We start from the raw sequence: 10714 nt of genomic DNA, 5'->3' as shown, positions 1-10714 counted from the left end.
TAAAAAAAATAAAGATATGTTTTCCACATGCAACAGGGTGACCAGATCTCTCCTTTCAACTTCAAATGCCTATAGAATATCTATGCATGTATATTTTTCTTTACCGAGCACCAACAGATTTACTTGGCGCTTATATTTTTCTTTACCGAGCACCAACAGATTTACTTGGCGCTTATATTTTTCTTTACCGAGCACCAACAGATTTACTAAGCAATTTACCATTTACAGTATAATAAAGGGGGAGATACAATCAGTGCCGTCATATAATAAGTACACTAGTCTACAGACCCTTTGACTTGGGTATAATAGGTATGAAGACATTAGAAAGAAGGTCCCTGGAGCTTACAATCTAAATGGAATATTTAAATTCCTTTTGATGATGGAATTGACAATAAAGTATACATTTTTGTCTAATTTCCAATGTCTACTTTTGTTATGTGTACTGTAGCAATTTTGTTACCCATATGACCCGTGTAGTAAGGATGTAGGAAAATGTACCTTTCCATCTTTTATCTCTTTGCTGACACAGAAAGTTGGCAAAGAGCTAAAGACTACAATTCTGGCACCGTAGGGATGTAGGGGGCATGGGGAAAAATGGACATTACTGCCCATTTCACGTTTCTTGTTTATTCTGCTGAAATGATGTTATCTAACTAGGCAGACCACATCGAGCCATTTTTCTAGAACAGAAGTACATTTCAAATGTGCCATTGTACAGTGTGGAATGTGTGAATAATAAGCTCACAGAAGGGAATCAATTGCTGTTATCCACCCCACTTGCTGCAGGGCATCGCTTTACACAGGATTGTTGCTGCAGGGCATCGCTTTACACAGGATTGTTGCTGCAGGGCATCGCTTTACACATGATGGTTGCTGCAGGGCATCGCTTTACACATGATGGTTGCTGCAGGGCATCGCTTTACACATGATGGTTGCTGCAGGGCATCGCTTTACACAGGATTGTTGCTGCAGGGCATCGCTTTACACGTGATGTTTGAGTCCTGGAAGAAATGGTTGATGTAATAATCATGTTCATAACATTCAGCTTACCCCTGCCTTATTGGCTGCTTGACCCTGTAAATCTCTCTCACATGCCTTACATCTTATGGAGACAACCAAATGAAATTAGTGCCATTCTGCCTAAACGTAATTTGGTTTACCCACCAAAATGGTTATTTTTTTGGTGAATGGGCCACTTTAATGATTTACATGAGTGCATGGCATGTGATGGGGAAGGTTGCATGTTTTGATGATACTTAAGTCTCATTATAGTTTCCTTGAATGGGTTTCTCATCACCTTCTAATCAGGGTTTCTCATACACTAGTTTATCAAGCAGGTCTATATCATCTGTGAAGTACCCTGCTAGTCAGCCCTTGTTAAAGACAATGACATATCGGTCACAGATTCTAACAAAATCACCTTGGTATTATCATATAGTGAAAATTTGTTCTTCTGACAATTTTAGCATTTATAAGGTCAAAGTGCAACGCTTCCTTTGAAAATGTGGGCTGAGGTCCCTTGCCACACACCTGTGCCAAAAAATGGCCATGGTGGACCACTGACTTCCCAGGCCTTCATCTTCAAGTTCGTCTTTCCTCAAGAGAATCTTCAGCATCATTATTTTTCTCCCTTTCCTTCTTCATATAGGAGGACAGAATCTTCTTGGTTCTTTCCCAAAGATGGGAAACCCTCATGTGTTCAAAAAGAGTGGGCTGGCAGCTAGACAGCCAACAACCACATCTTCCACCAAAAAGCCAAGTCTTTGGTGACCCATTTCATCATGACATTTTCAGAGTATTAACCGAACATACTTCTAATGAACTGAAGGAAAAAACTTTCATGGGAAATAATACTATAATATATATGAATGGTATAGTGCATTTACCATTTCAATAATCAGGGTAGCCAGAGTACCTTCACCAAATTCCTATTGTGATGCACCTCACTAACGTGTCATAGTGCCGATATTCAAAACAGTAAAGACACGTCCATTCAATTTCCAAAGAGATATTAATCTATGTAAATAGGTTATGGGATATAATAATTTAAAAATGACGAAACGCCGTATCAATCATATAAGAGTAACATTACTGGTAATTATACCAGCCCCAGATCCATGCAGCCGTCCCTCTTCCAGGTACCGCCCTTCAAAAAGTCTTTCGACTGATATCTGCGAGGTAGGACTTGATGTTGAACCTTCTTTTTGTCCACTGGCACAATGTACAGTTTTCTTGTTTGAATAATTTATCTATGCTGATCAATTCATATTACTGTCTTTATAAGCGCGCTCGTTGGTTACAAGTAGAATTTCAAGACCAGTAAAATGGCCCAAGGTTACACTCACCATGGAGAAGGACCAACAATTTAGCCCCAAGCAGAATGGAAATGCATAGAAAGGTCAAACTACGAATCCAACCACGTTGAAATAATAATAAATCTAAAATCTTTCAAAGTATTCTACAATCCCACAGTGGACAAATGTGTTGTATGTCAAGATTACAAAGTCTGCAACGTATTCATACCGCAAATCTCCCAACATGTTAAACCGCTAAAGAGGGAAATCTTTCTTTGGGGGGGGGGGGGTTAGAGGCAAAGTTTTAACTGCAACATATTATATTCTTATAGGGATTCATTATGAAAAGCCACTGACCCTGTATAAGGCATAGTTAATGTGGTGAGATGCCTTGGAAGTTATCTCTCTGACTTAAATAGGCTTTACACGTATACACCTCAACCCTTCTTGTGGGTCAGTCCTTCATAATCCATAAGGAAATTTGCTAAACGCACGGCTTAGTGAATACACCCCTTTACGTGCTTAACTAATAGCTGTTTATCTACTTATGTACAGATTTAGAGAAGACAATGTATTTCAGGTACACAATTTATTTTAGGTACACAAGTTAATGCTGAAACTGGTGGTTTTTTTTGCTGTTTCTGTACACATTATTGTGGGTTTTCAAGACTATGGTACGCTCATAAAAATCTTTGAAAGGTATATTATACCTTATGCTCCCTCCTGGTAGGGTTACCATATTGGCCATTTTTTCCTAGACTACTTTTTACATGTTGCTGGCAACCACCTAAAAACTTAATTAAGGGATCAAATGCCTACAGTGTGTTCATACATCTCACATACTGCAGCCAGCATTATAGGTGGAGATCATGCCCTCCAGAATGAGATTTCACCCGTGCTGTAACCCTTCGGTGGAATTCCCTCTCAAAAGCTCACTAAAAAACGTACAACCTTTCTTCCTAACACTCTCAGCCAGCATCATAATCAAGCCACGATCAAGAACTTCAACAGATCACCCGGACCCGATTATCTCATCCCCATCCAAGCCGTCCTCGCCTACTGTCAGGGCCGGCCCGACAATGGAGCCGAGTGGGGCAACCGCTCCAGGCGGCACTTTTGAAGGGGCTCCACTTTGCCGCCCCAAGCCCCTTTTTTTTTTTTTTTTTTTTAAAGCGAAAGAGAGAGAAAGGGGCGCCGAGTGGTTTTCGCTTACCAAGCTGTCAGTACCCGCTCGGCGCCCCTCTCTCTCTCCTCTGCGACGAGTCTCTCTGTTCGGTCTCGGTACCGGCTTGTAATGCTGAGTGCCGGAAGATTTCCTCATAGCCGGCACCGAGACCGAACAGGGAGACTCGCCGCAGGACTGCTGAAAGGTAAGTACAAGGGGGGGGGGTAAGGGTAGATAATAGGGAGGGAGGGAGAGGAAGGGTAGATAATGGGGGGGGGCGGCAGGGACGGAGGGAAGGGAAGGATAGATAAGGGGAGGGGCGTCAGGGACGGAGGGAGAGGAAGGGTAGATAAGGGGGGGGCGGCATTTTAAAATCCGCCCCAGGCGGCATTTTGCCTTGGGCCGGCCCTGCCTACTGTTTCACTTCCCCCTCAACCATCCACTAGATTGTAAGCTCTCAAGAGCAGGACCCTCTTCTCTGTTTGTAATGTAATGTATGTAATGTCTGTTGTGGATCTGCATGCTTGTGTCTCATTCTGTATGTATCCAATTAGAACTTAGTTCTGTGTATTATATATTATTACAATTATTTACTGTATTGTATAGCGCCATCCGATTCCGCAGCGCTGTACAAAAGGTAGACAGGACATAACAGTTAATATATAGCACGATGACATACAGAAACAACAGGTGAGCTTACAATCTATCTCAACATATAGAAAATATCAATATTATTTGTTTAATACATTTATTTAGCATTTCACTGAACTACAGGCCAGTGCAATATGGATAAAAGCTACAAAACCTCATACACATTGTCACGGTAGATTCCTTTTAAAAGCAAGGGAGCCTTTTAAAGTCAAAAGTATTTGTTTTTCCAGGCTAATAGTGCCTAAAAGAGCCCGGTACAATAAAAGCATTATGCATGATGGACGTGTCTGTGTGCGGGCCGTTCCTTGGATTTAAAATAATAACATAACATTCTTATGTATAGCTGATTTCAAAAATAATACTATGTTACGGTATTTATTGTAAGGTTTTGTTTTATTTTCAGATTTGTCTGGCCTTTTCCATCACTGTTGTGAAAAAATGCAATGAAATTGTGGAAATTCATCAGCATATAAAAGATAAAAAAAAAATAACAAAATAGCTAATGAAAATTCCCCAGCTGGGAATATTAACATACGGTAACTTTACCCTGCAGGCTGGATGAGCTTATCCTGGCAGTTTTCATTTTTTTATATCTTTCTTACATATCCTTTTCGATCATCCTTTCACTTATTTTAGGGTGGTATATAAATGAAATAGCCTCCCAGCAGAAGCGGTAGAGGCTAATCCTGAATCTAAGACAAAAATTAGGACTGATTAAGCTAGGAGTCTCTACATCGGGAAAAATGGGCAGACTAGATGGACCAATTTGTTATTATCTGCCACAATGGAGTGGATTCATGTTTATTGTTGTTTCTTGCATGAGGAACAGGCAGATTCTGGAGATGTTTTTCAGTTGAAGGCAGTATTATGACCACATTTGACTTTGTTCTTGTGGATCCCCATATCAAACACCCACAATTAGATTTGTGTATCGTGTAACTGCTGTTGGAAAAATGTACTTTTTATTTTATAGAGGCCAATCACCTATAAATGCTGTAAGCATGAATCACAGTCCATATAATAATCACCGAAGAACCTGGCGCTGGTTTCTCTGGAATTGCTTTGCCTCTTGACATATACTGTGTGCACCTCTGATTTATGGCATTGTAGATTTCCCGAAGCAAAGGCTTGCTAAGTGATTGCCGTGTCTCATGGTAGTTATGAGTAACTTTTTACCATAATACACCGGTACTTGTAATCCTGTAAAACAACTTCAAAGCTAAACTGCAACACTTCCATGCATAAGAGAATTCATACTTCATTGCCAGAATGAAGTCCTTAAGTCAAAGAGGCATTCATCAGTAAAATGCTTCATGCCCACCAGAATAGAATCTTCTTAAGTTTTAAAGTAAATTATGTTTCAAAAGCAAGTAGATGTTCTTGGTTTTCCTTTTAAGATATGTAGCAGACAAAAAAATTGTTTCTATTAGTTTGTGGAACCGGTAGCTCAGTGTAGAGGTTGGGCTTACAATAGAAATAAATAAACAAATAAATAACTGCATGCTGGCTGCTGATCATTAGATAGAGTGGCTTGTCAGCCTGCAGGAATAATATGCCTGCAAAACACCCACAATAAATAAAATGTATAGAAACTTAAAGTTATAGCAACACATTTTTTTTTTTAATAAAAGAATTGGCATCGGTGCTTTTGCGTACAATAACCCGCAAAGGTTGTGGAATTTTATGCCTTGATTGAGATTCTTTCTTATAATTATGGCATTTACCCCTATGTGATGTCTGCCTACTTTACCCTTAGAACAAGTGATGTGATGCGCGGTTTCCCTTAAAACAGGCATTTATGAATTCCAAAAATCAAAATATAGGTTTCTCTTTGTTAAAGTGTAAGCTGTGGGGTTGCCTCCTAAATAAAACAATAGCAAAATTACAAAAATTGAGCTGGCCTCCAGGGACCATGAAACTGAAAAATACCCAGGACTCTAAGGGTTAAAGGGCTTCAAAGGAAGAACAATCTTTAGCGAAAATCTGGCAACCATGGTCGCTCAATGCGCCCATTCCTGAGGGCTTGTCATCAGACCCTTTAATTATGACATGTCTGTAGTATTACCGGCCCCATATAACCCTCATTCCAAATCAAAATGAAGGCAAAAAAAGATAGATTGGGACAATAAAATAAATAGAAAATAATATCACGGGAAAAAAGTTATTATGAAATATTTCCTGGTTCATGTTTTTCTTAGAAACATAGAATTTTGAATTCTATGAAATGTTCACTGAAGGCCATGTTCACTTTAATGCAATATTTAATCAGCTGTGACATCATAGTTCTTTTACTCCCTTTGTGATGGCACTCACAGATTGTTATATCATGGCGAGTTGCTTTTGCATGTCAGTAAAAATCATTCTAAACTGAGATAGGTGGTGAGTAATGTTGGTATACGGCCTTTCTATAGCTACAGGCGACCACAGAAAAATGTAAAGAAAACAACGTAAAGGGCCTTGCATGTTGGCAGATAAACTATAAATAGATCCGCTTGTAAGCTTACAGATAAAATCATCTCATATGAGCTTACATGGGGGATCAGAATCTGTGAGTGAACAAAAAACACACCAAAAATATAACGAAGAGACACACATAAAATTACATAAATGTGCATATAAATAAATGTAAATATGTAAGCATATATTTATTTAAAAAATAGCTATGTGGGCACATCGTATATAACTCCTAAGCCATTATAATGGGTATGATGGCCAGGTATTAAAAGGCATATCACTCCAAAGACCCTTAGCCAGAATCATGAGCGTCTTGGAGTCATAAACCTAAAAGACACCGGAACTAGAAGTGCATAAAGGGTGTCATATGTGTATAAATGTATATTTTATACATGGTGATTGGTATAATTATGTTGTATAACCCCCTATTATGTATGTCTACCCTGAGCTATATTGTGTACTGTACTCTATAAGGGGTTTGTGTGCCACCTACATGCATGTGTAATCTCCTTTACTTCAAAAATGTACTAGGCTTTTTAGAAACATATTTAGGTTTCTTTACTTTGCTGAACTGGCATATAATGGGAAATAATTGGGAAAATATTTTATTATTGTTATTATTATTATTATTATTATTATAAAAAGAACAATAATTTAAATAAGAAAAAAGTAGAGAACCAAGATGCACAATAGATACTCTGCCATTTTAAAACACCATTTTTTTTTTATTTCATAGATTTTTACATCCTTTTGTTATTTACATATGGATGTCCAGTACAGTAAGTGATACGTATGTAATGTAATGTTTGTTGCAAAAAGTCACATAAATATTAAATTCACCACTTATTTCTATATTTTACATCATTACTCACGTCTTCATTATCATATTTTTCAGAAGCTAGTTCTAGCGAGCTGAAAGCGTCTCCAGAAGCTAGTACAGGGTACTGATGCAGGGTGCAATGTAATCAAATAAATATTGATGGTGCAAATGTTGCCCTTTGTAAGCCATTTATTGACAGATCTCTGGCTTCACATGCCCCACTTTTGACATCCGCTGAGGCTAGTCAGTGGGGTATTTATCTTGACCCACAACAGAGCCACCAGCCGCCCCATCGACATAGGCCTCCATAGTGTTGGGGAGATCGGTGATTCCCACCTTTAACCAGCTTGTCGAGCAGTGGCTCTGTAGGGAGCCCAATATAGTGAATGGCTCCCTGTTATTCAATGAAGGACCTGCTGCCCTAGACCTGAATATGTCACTGAGGCTAGTATCTCCCTTTGTCTGATGTCAGGCTAAAAAAGAAGACTCACAACTATAGCAAACACTGCATTTACTGCAGTTTAAACAAGCTGTTACTAATGACAGCCATCCAAAACTTTACGCAAGCTTTCCTGCTCTTCTGCTTCAACAAAAACTTAACACACATTGCCAGGTAGCCTGCTGCTAACATAAATACGCCTCATACAGGGAAAAATAATAAGCCTTTCCTTTCGACGAGAATATATAATCTTAAATTCTATAATTTGTCGCACACAGGGCTTTTTCATGTCGATCTCATTATTTTCCTGATTTTTTAATTTGGCTTGAATAAAGAATAATGTAATCATACGTTTACGTATAATTCTCTAAATAAATGTTCCCGTAAGTCAATGAATACATCAATATTATACATTTAACACCTGTTTACATTTTGCATTCCAGAACGCCAGTTTAGGACTCATAAATCATTGATTTGTCGTTAATGTTTTGTGCGATATGGCTTTTCACTACCATCATAATCAAAGTATATATCACTACATAAAATGCTCTATAACTAAATATTAATCACAACAAGGCCATTCCAAATCACAGACAGATAATGCCCCAGTGAGAATAACACTGTAATTATTCCTTCAGTTCAGTTGAACAGCTGATGGGTTGTCTGGCAGCCTCAGTTTATACTGTATAAATATAAGGTTATGCATTTTAGGTTAAGCAGCCTCTGATGCTTTACATTTTCTGTAATTTGTGCTTTCCCGTGCTTTCATAAAGGTTGGGACAACGGCTATCTCTGGTTTCCCCATTTCATCCGTAATCAGCACAGAGATCAAGCTGATGTCAGGGGTTAGGAATTCAGAAGCTCTCCTTCTTTTGACATTATTTGGATGATAGAGCTTAAGCTTTGCTTGTGACCTCTGACCTCACAGTAAGCTTGCGGAGGTCAGTGGTGTTTGTCTTTCTTAACCCAAGAAGCTGCCAGTTTCACTAGGAAGCTGTCCCTTTTAACTTAAATAAATAAAGGTAGTCCGTTGCTTCACGGTGGGGGTTGTAAGGAGCTTGTCTTTAACTAAAATGGCAAAAGTGGGGCAAACCAATAGTAACCAATGCAATTTTACTATTGATAGTACCATATAACTTGCACCAGAACAGCAATTCCTAATGTTTTGTGATAAATGTGAAACAAAATGACAAAGTAGGAGCACTAACGTCTACACCGGTGGGTAGACAACCCTATGGGTTCCTTGCTCAGGTCCCGATACATTGATTATCATACATTCCTTACGTGCAGCAGGTGCAAATCAACGGGGCTCTGTGACAGCCATTGTCATTAGTAATCAAATATTCCATATTCTTGAAATTCCTAACAATAGAATCCGACAGAATTAGTAGTTAAGTGGCGTGTGTGCGAAACGCCTCGACACGTTGGATCTTTGCTAGTGGCATATCTTGGCTGGGTCCTGACCACGGGCAGAACCCCTGCCTACCCCCGTCGCTTACCGCTGTAATTCAGTCCACTTCTTTTCAAAGATGTCTGCAGTGGAGTACGATCATTATGAAGCCTGTCTTGGCTAGATATAGTAGTCAGCCTAGGACAGAATCCTTACGCACATAACGCCAACATATTTTGATGTATAAACAGAACCAAGGCTGCGCGTCCTTCATGTATTTGCTTCGGGCAGAATTGTGAGCAGTGCGGCTGACCTTGTTTTATGCACCCCCCTCCTCACAATGTATTTAGGTCTTTAAGAAAGATTGACAGAATGTGTAATTTACAGTATTATCAGCTTTTTACATTACCCTATTGTTTACTAAAAGAAACCGGCTCAAACTGCTGTGATCTAGAGGGTGTGGAAGCAGAGCATTGCACACTTAAACACGCTTATTCCAGGAATAGAACAATCATGCGTGTGGAACTGTATGAAACAGAAAATTATATTGTACTTGGGGCCATTTCTAAATGTAAATATCAGATCGTTCCAGTGAAATACTCTCAGTGATGGAGAGATCACAGGTTTGTAGATGATCGAAAATCTTTTTGATTGAAAAACTATTTGTGGTTTTTAATCTCGGAGCCATTGTCAGAATACAAAACATTTCACCAATATAATCTTTTTTGTTGTGTTTCTCCTAAGTATCTTGTAAAGTAATAATCATAATAACTATATATATTTATATATATATATATATATATATATACACACACACTGGTGTATATATATACAGATTGAGTATCCCTTTTCGGAAAATCCCCTATCCAATTTTTTTTCAGATAAGGGCAGTTCAGATGAGGGATGGGGACACGAAAGTCTCCTGTTGTCTGACCACTCTCGTAGAGCCTTTCTCCTCCTCCTGTTTGGCTTCTTTGCCGTGATGCTGATTGTCAGCGAGACCGGCAAGAGAGTGGTGAAACGAGGAAAATATTTCCTCGCCTACCATACTTTGACACCGGCACACCAGATTATCCCAAGCATTTTGCATGAGGGATACTCAGCCTGTACTTTCAATCCTATTGCATCTAGAGGGTCAAAAATCAACCACATCTGCAAATGATGCATTAGATCGGATCTCTGATCTATTCTTAGATTCTACATTTTACAGTTCTGTACACTAATAAACCAATACAATAGTTTTTACATAAAAAAAGACCACTATTAGGAATTATGTTGAAAGTTCATTCAAGAATGCAAAAGTCCTTGTGGTCATGGTATAGGTCATGTTGTGGCCAAATGAATATGAGCCATAAGGGAGGTTATGGTGACACAAAGACCATATGAACCACCTTCTCCATGATTCAAATACTGTATATTTTATAGACGAGAAGGTCTGGCTCACAATCTCTATTCCAGTTCATCCCAAAGGTGTTCGATGGGGTTGAGGTCAGGGCTCTGT

This window comes from Sceloporus occidentalis, unplaced genomic scaffold (genome assembly GCF_023333645.1).
Source record: "Sceloporus occidentalis isolate IW3139 unplaced genomic scaffold, rSceOcc1.0.p SCAF_43, whole genome shotgun sequence".
Classification (NCBI taxonomy): domain Eukaryota; kingdom Metazoa; phylum Chordata; class Lepidosauria; order Squamata; family Phrynosomatidae; genus Sceloporus; species Sceloporus occidentalis.
This window is presented reverse-complemented; position numbering follows the sequence as displayed.